Genomic DNA, 13,254 nt, shown 5'->3' on the forward strand with positions numbered 1-13,254 from the left:
GGTGGGTGTCTAGCTGTGCCAGCAGCATAATCCCAATGAATATAAATAGTCTCTAAGTCCCTGTAGCCCTGACAAAGGTGCTAATGGGCATCATCAGACATCCTATATTGCTCCTTAGATGCAATGCAAAGCCTGTGAAACCACCTACATAAAACAAAATATCACAAAGAAGATATGAAACAGCTATCTGGTCCTGAAACTTCCACCTCTTACATCTGCACTACTCATTTGATGTGACTCATAGTTTTTCTTTGCAGATTTTATAGCCCTTATTTGTAGAAAATATCATACTACCTCATGAGTTTAACCACTAAGGCAATGTGAAAAAACTAGAATAGATTCATTGCTGGGTTATGTCTTTTTGGTAGAAAAACATACATCAGTTAAGTTTCAATTTTTTAGCCTCTGTAGCTTTTCTGTGTTTTAATTTTCTTATTTAAGTGAACCAAATAACAAATGAGTCAAAAGGCAAGTATGTCAGTTACTGTTGGTGAAAAGGAAGTTGTCTTAGAGTCTACCTGAGATTTTGTTTTGTGGGTACCATGTTATTATGCTTTTATATGAAAAAAATAACATTTGTGACTATTTACTAAAATCAGACATCTTACTAAAAGGCTGCTTGTATTAAACTAAAATAATCTGGTACATCAAAAAGTGTCTTTTGAAAATAGCATAATAATAGATTTTGTTGTATAGTCAATCTAAAAATCTAAAAATACTTTTAATTAATGGATCGAGGGTTATTGCATTTAAATTAGTGATTCATCAAAAATGTTTTGTTCTAACTAAATTGAATTATCATTAAACAAGCATTTAAATTATGATTTCTGCATACACTGCTATGATTCCAACCTATGTATATTGTATCTTTAGTGCCTAAATTCCAAAACTAATTTTACTGATTTTTTTATGTTTTTGTCTTGTGGTTTTATTTTCTGGATTATTTCGATTTTTGGTATCCTACAGTCCTTACTATGTTCTTGGTTAAACTTTATTTCAAGGTTAATTTGTCTCTTTTATCTTTCTACTAAGTATGGTTAATTTCTGAGTGACATTTTCCTTTTTGTCCAATTCTACTCTCAGTTTTAGAATTTTAATTAATGATATTCTTTCACTTATGTAACTACTGGTTAATATTATTTCATTGAATTAGTGAATTTTGTGTAGGTATGTCTCATAAACAGTCTTTTTTTTCTCCCCAACTACTTTTTGGCCAGTTTTCATAGCCCCAAATTTTTCATTTTCCTCTTGAAAGACATTAATACAAGTATCATTTTTGACTTCTGAGGAATATTTGTTTTGTTTTCCCTCAGATATATTTTTCAAAACGTGTAGAAGAATTCTACTAGTCACAGGGTGTTTTGGGTTTTTTTGATTGAACTTTTTAATTTTCTTACATCTATACATTTTTGTATAATATTCAGCATTTGACTCTCAGGTGAGTCATTAAAATATTACAATCATGTATGTTTTTACTTAAAAAATAATTTCTGATTAAGTCTTTCATAAGAAAAATTATGGTTATTTTCCTATTTTACAAAATAGGAAATTATTGATAACAGAAAGTCACCAATAATTTCCATAGGAGACACTCATTTTTCCACAATGATTTGCATGTATCATTTCTTAAAATATGTTTAAATGTTGAATTTTTTCACCATATTAAAGATACTTAAGATGAGTAATTCTCAGTTCTGCAAATGTTTAATAAAATGTTGTAAAACATGATATTTGACCTAATCACTTTATTTTTCTAGGTTTATGGTTATATTAAAGTGTAGTCATTATTTTAGACTATTGCAATATCCTCAATCTTCTGAGAAATATGCATTAAGCACCTACTGTATATGCCAGCCCTTATTCTAGGGGCAGGATATATGGAAGCAAATAATGTAAAAAAGATGTTTGCTCTCAAGAAAGAAGCAGAGATTAGAAAGTTAAATAAATCTACTGATGAACAGAAACAATATGTATATAAGATGGTGGTAGATATGTTGGGTTAGAACTAAGATAAGGTGTGATGTGACAACTAATGGCTAGTTTATATTGGACAGATAAGGTGAAACATTCTTGAAAATGGAAACAGCTTAATAAAAACAGAACTAAAGTTAAAAAGGGCTGGGGTAAAAAGTCTGTTTTTTCTCTCTACATTGTTGACCTTTTAAAAAATAGTAGCACTGGGCCTCCCTGGTGGCGCAAGTGGTTACGCACCACACTATGAAGCAATCCGCAGCCTCTGCAGCACGAGTTCGATCCCCGCCGGCCAGGGAGCAACCCACATGGCGCAGCAGACCTCTCCTGTCTCGTCCGCTGCTCCCCTCAGCAGTGTATTTCAGTCAATCTGCCTGTTCTGTTCCCCGATCTGTCCCTGGTGAATCCTCTCACCCCCCGCATCTCTGGCCTGTACCCCAGCTTTAAAAAAAAAAATAAATAAAATAAAAAATAGTAGCACTATTAAAGTATAGCAAGTTAGTTTTTGTGAAGACAATATTTGAAACTAATCTGATATTCTAGACATTTAAAATACTTCAGAGTCATTTGTTAAGGGAAAATTCAGGGTTTTTTTTTTTTTTTTTTTTTGGTTATAAGTTCTTTGGTACTTGATAGAAATCTGGGAATGTGGTTTTAAGAAAACCCAGTTTAAAAAAAAAAAAGAAAAAGAAAAACCAGTTTCTTTTGAGAGAAATACTTGCTGAAGGATGTTTTAGCATTAGCATTTAGGTAACTCTCTAGTTTAATGAAAGGAAGTACTGAAGCAAAAATATATGGTGTCTGTCTCTGCAATCTTCCAAATGGTTCTTGAGTCTCTTAGTGCACAAATAAGATAAAGTATCTGTGTTGCATGCCAATGTTAAGGTCTTCTGAAGTATCTCAACCTCCAAGCCCACCTTGTTTACAAAACAACATGTAGCACCATCTGGCTGTTAAGGAACGAACTCTTTTTCTTAAAACCCAAGTATATATAATAAGATGTATGTGTGAAAGTGTGTATACATTATAAATGCTAATTGAGAAGCATTATATATTTCTCTGTGTTATGCATAATTTTATCCTTTTCTAAAAATTGTTATAATGATTTTACCATGAAGAATAGTTAATGTGAATTGAAAGAGTAAGAGATCCATCTGGATGTTCAATGTTATTCAAAAATGATAGATTAAAGACTCAAAGGGATGGAAGGTTTCAGTTATGGAAAAAAATTAGGTTGGTATGGGTAAGAAGGATTTAGTGAGGGGGCAAACTCATAGATACAGGTGAAAGTTAAGTGTCTAATCATAGAAAAGTAGAGTATGCAGATTTGAAATAAAAAACTGAAGGAAAGATGATATAATGAAAGGGAGAAGGATATGGATAATAATTTAAATAATGGTTAATTTTAGATTAAAAAATACAATTTTAAGTAGATATAATTTTGAGGAGGCAGGAATATAAGGGGAAATACTACCCCTCTGTATTCTTTCCCAGCTGGTCAAGCAAAAAATTATCAAACAGGTTAGGAGGGAAAAAAGGAAATTTAATTATATATATGGATAATTCACATGGCTATAAATTCTAGACTAAATAAGGCAAACTGAGGGTTTTTATTCTGAGCTAAGGAATGGGATAAAGGCATAGGATTTCAAGAAAGAGGAGGAATCTCACTTGGCAAAACAGACTTGTCAATGCAGAAAGTCAAGGGATAAAAAGAAAACAATGAAGGAAATATTGGTATATGACTGAGGAGTTCCCAGTGACCCCAAACTATTAAGAGGTGCATACTCTAAAAAGAACTTGTCCATTCATGTTCACAAAGGTAAAGGAAGCATTTTCATAGTGTGAATTCTTAATAGAATTGGTATGCATAGAAAGGGAAAGAAGAAAGGATTTCAAATAATAGTTTCCAAATAAAATTCCCAAATTGCCCATCCCCTCATGGGATAACGCCCAGTCAGGCTTGATCTGAAGTGGGGCCGTTAGGGCCAAATGCTTGCCATTGTCTAAGGGACTGTCTGATGAGGACTAACAAGAAAGGGTTAGGCAGTTTCCAGAGACCTGGGGTAGAAGGAGAGACTCAAATTTTAAAATATAGCTTATAATTCAACATGAGTCTAGATAACAGTTCCATTGCCTCTGATACGGACCAGTAGCAGCTCCCCTCCACCCATGACTGTCACCTACATGTCTCTTCTCTCTCTCAAATATCTTTACCTGTCTCTCCTCCATGTGTCTCCTCTCATGTGGCTCTTTCCAGAAGCACCAGGGCACAGGTCAGAGACAAAAACACAAGAGCTAGAGCCCACATGTGTTCAGTTATAAGCCACCAATAGCTGCTAAACTCCACCCCTAATTCTCGGCTGCTCCCACCCCAGTTCGGCAAGTCAGGTTCATGGCATTCTGGGAGCTATAACAGTCTGTACCTGAGAGCTCTTCAGCATGAGATGGGGTGGAGTTCATTCAGGACCGATGTCATTCATGGGCTCAGAATCTGCTCCTTATTTTGCCTTTAACAAAAACAATTAAAAAAAAACATAATAAACAGAAAATAAAAGATAAAGTGACAAATTAAAAAAATCCCACAGTTATATAATTATTAATTTGGTAAGAGATTTTCTCATATTCGGGCTTCTCTGGTGGTGCAGGGGTTAAAGTCTCAGTGCTAGCCGCTGCAGCATGAGTTCGATCCCGGCCAGGGAGTTGACCCACATGGCACAACAGACTTCTCTTGTCTCCCCTACTCTCCCCTCAGCAGTGTATTTCAGTCAGTCTGCTTGTTCTTCTCTTCACACTGTCTTTGGTGAGTCCTCTCACCCCACACCTCTGGCCTACACATCAGTTCTTGTATGCACAAATAAATAAAATTTAAAAAAAGAGATGCTCTCAGATTGGATAAATTAAATATTGACTTTTTCCTTAAAGCAAAATATCCCTTAAAGTTGAGAAAAAGGTACAATTCTGAAATTTGATTAAGAGGGAAATTAATACTTAAAATAGGTGCCTGGGGTAAATTCTAAGAAGGGAATGCTACTCAAGTAAAAGAGTCTAGAACAGTTATTGCGGACACATTCAACATGTATAGTGAGTGGGCTTGCCTTTTGAAAATGAGAGATTGGGGGAGTTCTTTTAGAGGGGAAGAAGCAGAGGGGTGTAACGGATCATATGCAAGGGAGGGTAGACTGGAGGGAGGTTGAGAATAAGGCATTAGGAAATAAATTTCAGGGAAATACTAACAAAAGGAAAGTAGATGTGGACAGGGATTAAAATAAAAACCAGTGCTCAAATCATAAGACAAAAAGGTAACTTTATGTTAATAAGTACACTCTGAAAAGATAGTGCCTGGGAGCTCTTCAGCAAATAGGTAGCAAATAGGTAGCAGATAGGTCATTAGTATGCTTGTCCTATGTTATACCAATAGTGTCCTAACTGCTCTGCTTCTTTTTTACCCTTGTCCTTCTAGATACAATTTTTCAGTAGAAAAATTCACTTCTCTACTCATTCATTGGCTCACAAATTCATTGAGAGCTAAACATTCTCTACTAGAGGTTTCAAGCCCTAGTTCCTCCATCCTGTTACTTCTCTGATAAGCTTATCATCTCCTACCACTTCCTCAGGACTCACCCAATTCTGGACCTCCATGCTGTTCTTCAGATATGCTTCGGCCATCCTCCAGCCTGTGGCCTTTACATGGGCAGCTAGCTCTCCATTCCTGTTACGCTCTGCCCCCAGAAGTCCACAGGCCCAACTCCTTCAACTCCTTTAGAATTTACCACCCTATTTATCATTAAAACCTGTTCTCCACCCTCCAAATTCTACATACCTGGTTCCATTTACCTTATTCCTCATTCATTGGCTTTATAAATCAATATTATATTAGCTGTGGGTGAGCAAGCAAGGATGTGTACAAGATCCTGTCTAGCTAATGTTGTTAGAGTCAGCTCAGGATGAAATTTGATGAAAGATGCTATGTCAGGAATACTTTGAGTTCTGCTAAAGAAAAGTTCTTTGAAGTCCCTGAATCACTATACAAAGCAAAAAGTGTCACCAAGCATAAAAGAAAAAGTTGCTTCTCTCTTCAAAGTTTGATATTGCTCAGAATGAAATGAATAACTATGTACTTAAACTGAAGAAAAAGAAAGAATTCTTTTTGATCAGTAAGGTCATCCTTTATATTTTGAAGATGCTTCAGGAATATTTGAAGATATAAACGGATATTTGATAAAATTCAATCTCTTTGAAGACAATTAAGAAAATGGATGAAAGAGAGGAAATACAAATGTATATTCAAAATTGAAATGTCACATAAACTATTTTAAAGATAAAAAATCAAATTCTATTTCAACTTTTGGTCTCTACTCATTTTTGTAATTTTATGCTTGAGAAATCCCAGAATAATAAAGAAAGCCCTTATCTTCAAGGATTTGATCATAGAGTTGCAAAAAAAAGAATTTGTATTTACATATTATATTTGTTTCCCTTCTTAGTGATCTCAAGAATGCAAAATTGTATTTATTTTTGTATTATGTTTCCTCTATATTATTGAGCCTTTCACTCTACTGTCCCATCTCCAGAAATGAAATTAATCCAGTCAAATGTTTTGGATAATATTTGCTACCATGTCAATTGTAGAAATTAAGACATTCCAACATTAATCTGGCTTTGTGAGATTTCACTGCCAAAGAACAAAACTTTCTATATTAACACAAGACCTGGGAGAAATCGGCCAAGGCCTGACTCAGCATGACTGTATACTATGGGCGCCAGCGAGAAATCTGCCGTGATTCCCATGGAAAGAGCAGAGAGAAACAGGGAGGGAAAAGCAATGACTCCGTTTAGTTCCATTTTGACCTGCTGTGTACTTCAGCCAACAGGGTGCTGATTCTTTCCTTAAAGGGTGAGACTTGCTGCTGGGAGCCCAGAATATCAATAATACATGAATTCATCTGAAATGCCTGAAAGTATATTTAATATCATAACATTCTTTATAAAGATCATTTACAATTATTTTTCATTTTACAATTTTTAAAATCTCTAATTCCCACATTGTTTTTTTTTTATATATTGAATTAAACCTAATTTAATGGATTCTGGTTGAATATAAAGCATTATCTTCATGAGCATCATTCAAATGTTAGCATTTGAAGCTTGGTGGGGAAGTACTTTAGTGGTACCTAAATGAATTACTGTCAGTTTAAGTGGAATAGCTGATCTTTGAGCAGGACAGACAGAAGACAACTTGGGTTCTAGGTCATGAATACCATGCTCCTTTCTAGTATATTAAATCTAACAGAATACTATATGCTATATATAGTCATATATAATAAATACATTTATTGAATAAATATAACTATTTTATTTTATATGTATAATGTTATATAGAGTATATTATATACAGATAACATTTAATCTGCTATTTTTAACAGGTGAATTAGAATCTATACTTCTATAGATTTTTAAAATTTTTGTAATACTATCAATTTGTACTTTTACTATTTTGAAGATAGGAATGAGGACTTTTTATAATGTAGCATCTTCTGTGTTTCTTTTACTGTGTTTACTCTTAAATTACTATTTTCTCTGTCAGAAACATTATTTATCTAGCATTTGAGAACTGTATCATTCTTAATCATCTTTTTAAAAACATGTCTTTCTATTTTAGATGTATTTCTCAAAGATAGCATATATTTCTTTTATTTTTATTCCAAATCTAATATTTTTATTTATATTTATTGTTATCACTGGCATATTTGAACTTATTATGCCATCTTATATTAGCTTTTTGTTCATACTTTATTCCTGCTTGTTTCCTTATCTCCTATCTCTTTAATGATTATCCTTGAATCTTTTTAATAAACATCTCTGTACTTTCCTTATAATCTTACACAGACATTAAAATTATCCTGTTGTCTTCTTTTCTCTTAGATTCCATTTAAAATAAAGTATACAAGATCATAAACACAGTGAGAGACAAAACTCTTAATCACTTCTCTGAAACTATACAGCAGCACAGAAAAAAATGTTGGTTATTCATTGTTAAGCAAAAAGCATGATACAAAATCTGAATGCCTCGTGCGTGAAACTATGTAATATAATTCTTTCCTGATGGTCTTTCTTCTTGCTTGAGCCTTCACTGATATTTGCAGAACAATATATTTTATTTCCTTTGGATGAAATTGTGAATGAAAGTTGGAAACTCAGAGAGATACAAGTGTAAAGTAAGCCAAAGTGTTACCAAAGTATCAGTTCTCACAAAGAATTTGCTTTGGTAAGATAGAGGCAGTTAAATAGTATAATTATTATCATAAATTATATACTCCATTGTCCTCCTGCCAATGTAATTACAAGTTTCCTAAGTGGATGTTCACTGCCAGAGTAAGGTACTAGCTAGATTCATGATTAGCTTTAAAATTTTAATTACCTCATTTCTTCGAACAAATGCTCCCTACCTGTTATATAAAGAGGAACTTATAAAATAAAATGTATACAAAAAGTAATGAGGGGGATGAAGATACACCCATAATTATCTGTATGGAGCCTCTGAAATTAGTGATGCAGCAAGGATGAAACATAATTTAAAGTTCCAGTAGGGCCATATGGTGAACAGTTTGTAGAAAATGCAGAATATCACAAGCATATGGATCTATTCCATACAATCTGAAGCAATTTGGGGAACAAAGAATATTGTATTAAAAAAGTATGTTCTTTTAAAAGTCAAAGTGGAATTATACTATCTCTGCCCCAAATAACATGGTGGCAGTAGTAGTGTATACGTGTGAGTATGTAAAAGAAAAGGAATATAAAAATAACTGATGTCATTAAAGTATATTCAATTTAAGTATTTAATTGGACTCTGAGGAGAGGATCATGTCAAAACTGGTTAGCAGTTAGAAACTGGTTTTGATTATAGTATTCCTAACATTTCTCCATTGAAAAAAACTCAGAAATGATGACTCTCATTAGAACAGATTTAAATTTTTTTGGATATTCTTTTTATGTATTAACTATTAAATTTGTAATTTGTATTTTGTTTTAGCTCATTAGTATATATTTGATTTACTTGACCTAGTTATCTTTTTAATCATTTCTGTATTTCATTGATGAATAACAAATTATTCTTAAAGTTTTGATACTAAATTCTTTTAGACTATTAACTTTCAATTACACTTCTCAGAAATCTATTCTTTTAGTCACAATGGCAATTTTAAGACTTGTGCAATGGAAATTTTCTAATTGTTTTAGAAAGACAGCAAGTTTTTTTTTTAATTAAGTGGTCTTTAAAAAAAATCAAAGCCCCTGTATTAGAGAATTAAAATGTGTGGAGTCCCATGAGCAGTCATGAATATTTTTGCTACAAGGTTCATCATTTACTTAAGCCAATTCCACCATCTTTACAATCATTCCTCCAATTTTTGAGATTTGATTTCTGTTTTTATTCCTATGTCTCCATCTGTCTTTGTTTTAAATTTTCCCTTATAACCTGCCTAAAATATTCATATTTTTGAAAAAGCATCTCATCAACTCAAAAGGATACTAGACCTAGAAGGACCTTTGGAAATATTCTAATCCAGTGGAATATTTTTCCACTCAACAGACATGACATACGTCTATTAGTAACGGTGGCTCACTGGACTGTGATTTTCAATGGTCAGGCAATGATGGGAGGGATTAGGAGAAGGGAGAAAGAATTATGATAGAATTGGCAAGGTGAATGGGTGTGTATAGTTTTAAAAGCTCATCTGAGAGTTCTGGATATGCTTCTTCAGTTGAGAATAGCACCAGGTGTAGGAAAATTAATAGTTGTAAGTAAAGCAACATGGCAAGATGTTGTTACTGTTTATAACAGAGCTGGTAGTAGAGCCAAGATCTTCTGCTCCTTATCCAATGCTCTTTCTTTAATATCTTGTTATCTTCATCTATACATCCCATAAAGTTTAGATTTCTTTGTTTGCCAGCAATATAAGCTGATGGTGGGTATTTGGATTCAAAATGAACTTTCTAAAGTACATAGCACAGTTCATGTATTTGAAAGGAATATGGAAGACCAAACTTCAGAACATACCTGGACTCTTGCCTCCAGGAATGAAAAGATTCTTTCACTGCCATTTTGAATCAGACATAATCATAAGTCACTGTGCTCAAGAATCAAGCTGAGCCAGGCTGAGAACACTGGCTCATCCTTTGACAGAAGCAATGAGGGTCACCTTCCTTAGAGGTCCTGATTCAAGACCAAAGGATGATTTTCGAAAGAAAAATGAGGGTACTATTACCCAAGAAAAGAAGAACTGGGCAAAGACAGACCAGCAGCTGTCCTTTCCAGCTCCCTTCCTGAGAGAAGTCTATTTCAGCAGAGTCTTCATACTCTCTGTTTTTTGAGTGACAGTCAGTCCTGGCATAATTCCTGGATGTCTGTGTAGTGATCTCAAGCAGAGACTCTTTCCCAAGTCTTGCCATTCTTCCACCTGAATCATCCTTCTTCTTAGCCACCACTCCATAGACAGGATGAAGCACATGAGTGGAGGAGGTATTCCTGGAAAGAAGCTTAACAGAAAGGCATAAAAGGAGAGTGAACAAAACTGAAAAGAAAACATTGGAGGAGGAGCTTGTGTGGGAATTCACGCCAGTTCTTTTCTGTTTCCTCACTTAGGGCATTTACTGAGGAGAAAGTGGAGGAAAGTAGGAACCAGCATGTAGCAGACTGGAGGTGATTTGAAGGTTTCCAGATAGCTTGTTACACCTGGCAGGTGTAAACATCTGCCCCTTTTTCCTTAAGGCTGAATGAGTGACACAGTAACTGGAATTGAGTGGTGGGGGAATAGCAGGAATAGTGAACTATCAGGAGTTGGGGTGAGAATATAGTTTACATTTTGGTTATGGGATCCAGGGGGCTATATCACCTGAAGGCACTGTCAAAGGCCGGATATGGAGAGGCTCAGCAATTGAAATCTTTTTTTTTTTTTTTTTAAGTCTTTTTTTTTTTTTTAATAGAGGCATGTTTTATTTATTTATTTATTTGTTTGTTTGTTTTGTTTATACAGGCACTGGGTACAGTCAGAAGAAGCACGGGAAGGTGAGAGAATTCACCAGAGCCAGAGCGGGGAGCAGAACAGGCAGAAGGACCGAAGTACACTGCTGAGGGGAGCAGCGGGCGGCAGGAGAGGTCTGCGCGCCATGTGGGACCCTCCTCCAGTGGCCGGGGAGCAGCCGAGGATCGAACCGGCGCTGCAGAGGCCGCGGGCAGCTTCGCAACCCAGCGCTCAACCGCTGCGCCACCGGGGAGGCCCAGCAATTGAAATCTTTTCTGTCAAAGAGGCATCTTCTATGTGAGGGCTGTAGCCCAGGGCAAACACAGTTGTGTGCACAGGGGGCACCTCTCAATGTTCCTTATCCAGACAAGGAGTCAGGCAGCAGTTGGTTGATGGGTGTGGCTAAGGTGAAATGGGAATATTAAAGTCAAAAGCCCAGGAGAAAAGTCTAAACTGAGGAAAAAAGTCATTCCCCTAGGTTTAAGAAAATAACATAAAATATGAATATAAAATTGAAGAAAATTGATGTTATTTTCTTGAATTGCACTTAAAAGCAAATTATATTGAAGAACTGGTTAGAAAATACATCTAGTTTTTAAAATTTTTTTGGAAGGGCTATTTTTTTGGAGTAAAAAAGCCAAATTTAAATAAATGGAGAGCAACTAAAATCTCTGGGAGATCTTGCCCAAACTTCAGGCTGCACACCCTCCTTGACAGGCTTCTTGAGTGTCATCAGAAATGCCAACGTGGTCTTAACATTGCCTCAGTCAACTGGTGTCTGCTTAGCAAAGAGAGTGAGTTCAATCACTAGAGGGAGAAGTTTAATTCCTCAACAGTGGGATTTTTCTGTCTTCTTAACATCTTGCACGAGCTCTTTTTATAGATTTCCTTATTGTTTTGCCCTTCTTTTCACAGAATGCACTTACTCTGGGAATAGTGTGACAATTTAAAAAGAATGAAGAAATCAATTTTATTTCCTACCACCCCAACCATAAATCACAGTCTTGCTATTGTCCGTTTCCCCATTAACAAACCACCTATATTTTGATAATGTATGAGTAAAAGCTCATACTGTCATGCTGTAAACTTGTAGTAAAAGTTTTCAAAAGCATTTCCCCTCAGGAAACATGGGGCAACTTCTTCTCGAATAGAAATGCCCTCATGGAGGTTTACAGGCAAATGCTTCCTGTGGAGACTATAGGCAGCCGTCTGTGGTCTCCCACTGCGTCCTCATCCTTCAGGCCTTCTGCCTCCTTGTATTTATCTGCTCAGTTTTTAATTCCTGCAAGTCATTGTGTAACAGGGTGGTCCCCAGGAAAAGGAGAGATACTAGATTCTCTGCTCCCCAACCCAAGGGAGGGTGGAGCTGAGCAGAGAGGAGAAGAAGCTGGAGGGGAAACTTGAGAGGGAAGGAAGCAGGATGGAGAGCAAGGAGGAGACCTGGAGGAGACACATGGAGCAGAGAGACACATGAAGAAGCTGCACTTGCTTCTTGGTCCTGGACTGGTTGGAACAGATGTGGGTGAGAGGCCCGCAGAGAGGTTAACAATGGCAGCTTTTAGCTTGATTTTGATTTTGCTCTTTTTCTCCCAGACTTGTCTGTATCTGGCTCTTTCCATGGGTCCCTGCTGGAAGGCTTTAGACTTGTGGCAGACTTTCAGGCCTTGCTTTGGGCCAACCCTGTTTGGCTGGACTTTTACCCACAAGGGCATGGGTAACCTAGGGTGCTTGATTTGGAAACTGTATTTTTTTTTTTGTCTTTTCTGTATTGCACATTAATTATATTAGAGTTCCTTCCCTTGAAACGTCTTATGCACTGGAGTATGTTTGGTGTTGATGCAGTAGATGGCAGGAGCTACTTAGAGCAGGCAGGTTTTGGGATTCTGGGGTGCCCCTCTCCTTGCCCTGTAACAATTGACACTCTAATTGCTTAATATTTCTCAGTAATAGGAAGAATTTGGGAAAGCCACAGATGTTTTACAATCCTTTATAAAACAAACCTGGGGTAATTAGTGAATAAATTTTCTTTAGAGAAAGCACTGAAGAAGCAATGAGTTGTGGGCTTGGGGATCAACTAACATCATCCTGACGGTAACTCTTTAACATTGTTCCTGAGCGGGATCGCCATAGAAAGGTGAGGTTCTGTGTCCCCACCCCACCTTAGTAAGGGTGATGCTGACTGGCAAAGAAGCTTAGAGAACACCAGAGAAGACACTTGAAGAACAGTTGGAATAAAGACTTGGAAGAAGACTTGGGG

This window comes from Talpa europaea (assembly GCF_964194135.1).
Source record: "Talpa europaea genome assembly, chromosome: 2".
Lineage (NCBI taxonomy): Eukaryota > Metazoa > Chordata > Mammalia > Eulipotyphla > Talpidae > Talpa > Talpa europaea.